Raw genomic sequence first — 4,906 nt, 5'->3', positions numbered from 1 at the left:
ACACACACACTCCCTCTCACTTAGTCTCTCACAATCACACACAGACTCTCACACAGTCCCTCTCACTCACACACTCTTTCTCACACACACTCTCTCTCTCACACACGCACTCTCTCTGACACATGCAGTCTCCACTCACACACACAGTCTCTGTCTAACGTCTCTCTCTCTCTCACACCCAGAATCTCTCTCCTACAGTCTCTCTCTCACACACACACAATCTCTCCCTCTCTCTCACACAGTCTCTCTCACACAAACATACACCCCCTCTCTCACAGACTCCTCTCACACACATCTCTTTCTCACACACAGTCTCTCATACACACACAATCTCTCTCTCTCTCAAAGTCTCTTACACACATACTCTTGCACACACACTCTCTCAGACACACTCCCTCACACACACTCTCTCACAAATCACACACAGACTCTCTCTCACACACACATAGTCTCTCTCTCACACATACAGTCTCTCACACACTCTCACACATGCGGTCTCCCACTCACATGAACGCTGTCTCCCTCTCTCACACGCACAAAGTCTCTCTCTCTCTCTCACACACTCATAGTCTCTCTATCACACACTCACATACTCTCTCTCTCACACACGGTCTCTCTCTGACACTCAGTCTCTCCACTCACACACGCAGTCTCCCTGTCTAACACATCTCTCCCTCTCACACACAGAATCTGTCTCTCCTACAGTCTCACTCTCTCACACACACACACACACAGTCTCTCTTTCTCACACACACTCCCTCTCACAGACTCCTCTCACACACACTACTCTTTCTCACACACAGTTTCTCTCTCACAAACACACAATCTCTCTCTCTCACAGTCTCTCACTCTCACGCACGCAGTGTCCCACTCACACGCATGCAGTGTCTCTCTCACACACGATCTCTCTCTCACACCCGGTATCCTTCTCACACACACGCAGTCTCCCGCTCACACACAGTCACTCTCTCTCTCACAGTCTCACTCTCTCATACAGAATCTCTCACACAACAGAGAATTTCTCTCTCTCACACACACAGTCCCTCTCTCACATACACAGAGTCGTTCTCGCTCACACACTCTCACACACACTCTCTCAGACACACACTCTCTCACAATCACACACAGTCTCTCCCTCTCTCACATGCAGTCTCCTTCTCTCACACACACGCAGTCTCTTCTCTCATACACACTCTCTCTCTCACACACATTCTCTCTATCACACACTCACATACTCTCTCCCTCCCACACACATACACGTCTCTCTCACACACACATGCAGTTACTATTACACACAATCTGTCTCTCTCTAATAGTCTCTCCCCCGTGCGCACACGGTCTCTGCCTCCTGGGCGCGCAGTCAATTTCTGTCTCTCACATAGTCTCTCCCTCTCTCACAGTCTCCCTCTCTCACACACACACACACACACACACACACACACAGTCTCTCTCTCTCATACAAACACACATCCCCTCTCTCACACAGTCTCTCTCTCATACAGAATCTCTCAGACACACAGAGAATTTCCCGCTCTCTCACACACACACACACACACACAGTCCCTCTCTCTCTCACACACACACAGTCCCTCTCTCTCACACACACAGTCCTTCTTGCTCACACACTCTCTCTCACACACTCCCTCACAGACACTCTCTCACACACACAGCCCCCTCTCACACAGTCTTTCACACACACACAGACACTCTGTCTCTCACACACACAGAGACTCTCCCTCACACACAGTCTCTCTCTCACACACTCTCACACACAGTCTCTCACTCCCTCATACATGCGGTCTCCCTCTCTCACACGCAGTCTCTCACACACGCACGCAGTCTCTCTCGCACAGTTTCCTTCTGTCACACACACACAATCTCTCTCACTCTCACACACGCAGTCTCTCTCTGACACACGCAGTCTCTCCACTCACACATGCAGTCTCCCTGTCTAACACGTCTCTCTCTCACACACAGAATCTGTCTCTCTCTCCTACAGTCTCACTCTCTCACACACACACACGGAGTCTCTCTCACACAAACACACCCTCTTTCACAGTATCTCTCTCACAAACACAGTCTCTCACTCTCACGCACGCAGTATAACCTCACACACACGCAGTGTCCCTCTCACACATGGTCTCTCTCTCACACGCAGTCTCCTGCTCACACACAGTCACTCTCTCACAATCTCACTCTCTTATACAGAATCTCTCTCTCACACACACACACACACACACACACAGTCCTTCTCACTCACACATTCCCTCACAGACTCTCAGAATCACACACAGACTCTCTCTGACACACACACAGTCTCTCACTCTCTCACACATGCGGTCTCCCTCTCTCACACACACAGTCTCTCACACACGCACACACTCTCCCTCGCACACATACACAGTCTCTCTCTGTCACACACAATCTCTCTCTCACAGTCTCTCTCACACACACAGTCACTCACACACACACTCTCTCTCACAAACACACAATCTCTCTCTCTCACACAGTCTCTCACTCTCACGCACGCAGTGTCCCACTCACACGCACGCAGTCTCTCTCACTCTCACATGGTCTCTCTCTGACATGCAGTCTCTCCACTCACACATGCAGTCTGCCTAACACGTCTCTCTCTGTCTCTCACACACAGAATCTCTCTCTCCTAGTCTCACTCTCACACACACAATCTGTCTCCATCACACACACACACACTCTCTCTCACACAAACATACACACCCTCTCTCACAGACTCCTCTCACGCACACAGTCTCTCTCTCACGCACACAGTCTCTCACAATCTCCCAGTCTCACGCACGCAGTATAACCGCTCACACGCACGCAGTGTCCCTCTCACACACGGTCTCTCTCACACAAACATACACACCCTCTCTCACAGACTCCTCTCTCTCACACAGTCTCTCACTCTCACGCACGCAGTATCCCTCTCTCACACACAGTGTCTCTCTTACACACGATCTCTCTCTCTCACACACGCGGTATCCCTCTCTCACACACGCAGTCTCCCGCTCACACACACTCTCTCTCTCTCACACACAGTCTCTCACTCACACATGCGGTCTCCCTCACACGCACGTGGTCTCCCTCTCTCACACGCAGTCTCCCTCTCTCACACACACGAAGTCTCTCTTACACACACAAGCAGTCTCTCTCTCGCACACATATGCAGTCTCTCTCTGTCACACACACACAGTCTCTCACACACACACTCTCTCTCACTCTCACACGGTCTCTCTGTCTAACACGTCCCTCTCTCTCTCTGTCACACTGAATCTGTCTCTCTCCTACAGTCTCACCCTCTCACACAATCTCTGTCTCCATCACACACACACACCCTCTCTCACAGACTCCTCTCACACACACAGTCTCTCTCACACAGTATCTCACACACACAGTTTCTCTCTCACAAACACACAATCTCTCTCACAATCTCTCACTCTCACGCATGCAGTATGACCGCTCACACGCACGCAGAAGACCCTATCACACACAGTCTCTCTCTCTCTCACAGTCTCACTTTCTCATCCAGAATCTGTCACACACACAGAGAATTTTCTCTCTCTCTCACACACACAGAGTCCTTCTCACTCACACACACTCCCTCACAATCAAATACACACTCTCTCACACACACACACACAAACTCTCTCTCACACACACACAGTCTGTCTCTCTTACAGTCTCTCTCTCTATCACACTCTCTCTCACACAGTCTCTCACTGTCTCACACATGCGGTCTCCCTCTCACATGCACGCGGTCTCCCTCTCTCACACGCAGTCTCTCTCTCTCTCACACTCACATTCTCTCTATCACATACTCACATACTCCCTCACACACACACACACACGTCTCTCTCACACACACATGCAGTTACTCTCACACACAGTCTGTCTCTCTCTAATAGTCTCTCTCCCCCGTGCGCACACGGTCTCTGCCTCCTACGCGCAGTCAATTTCTGTCTCTCACATAGTTTTTCCCTCTCTCACAATCTCTCTCTCTCACACACACACAGTCTCTCTCTCACAAACACACACTCCTCACACACACAGAATCTCTCTCTCACACACAGTCACTCTCTCACACACACTGTCTCACACACAGTCTTTCTGTCTCACACACACAGTCACTCTGAAATACACAGTCTCTATCTGATAGACGTGCAGTCTCCCTCCCTAACACCCCTCTCTCTCACAGTCTCTCCATCTCACAGTCTCACTCTCTCACACACACAGAATCACACACACACACACACACACACACACACACAGTCTGTCACTCTCTCACACGCACGCAGTCTCCCTCACGCGGTTTCCCTCTCCCTCACACGCAGTCTCCCTCTCTCACACACACTCTTTCTCACACACAGTCTCTCTCTCTCATACACACACAGTCTCTCTTTGACGCAGTCTCTCTACTCACACACGCAGTCTCCCTGTCTAACATCTCTCTCATACACAGTCTCTCTGTCACATGGTCTCTCTCTCTCACACTCTCACTCTCTCATAATCTCTCTCACACACAGTCTCCCTCTCACACACTCACATCCTCTCTCCCTCACACACACACACGTCTCTCTCACACACACATGCAGTTACTCTCACACACAGTCTGTGTCTAATAGTCTCTCTCCCCCGTGCGCACACGGTCTCTGCCTCCTGCGCGTGCAGTCAATTTCTGTCTCTCACAGTCTCTCTCTCTCACACATACACAGTTTCTCTCTCTCACATGCAGTCTCTGACACACGCAGTCTCTCCACTCACACACGCAGTCTCCCCACTCACACACGCAGTCTCCCTGTCTAATGTCTCTCTCACACTCTCATACAGAATCTCTCACACATACACAGTCTCTCCCTCTCACACACACAGTCCTTCTTGCTCACACACA

This window comes from Pristis pectinata, unplaced genomic scaffold, assembly GCF_009764475.1.
Source record: "Pristis pectinata isolate sPriPec2 unplaced genomic scaffold, sPriPec2.1.pri scaffold_154_arrow_ctg1, whole genome shotgun sequence".
Taxonomy (NCBI): Eukaryota; Metazoa; Chordata; class Chondrichthyes; order Rhinopristiformes; family Pristidae; genus Pristis; species Pristis pectinata.
Note: the sequence above shows the minus strand (reverse complement) of the source record.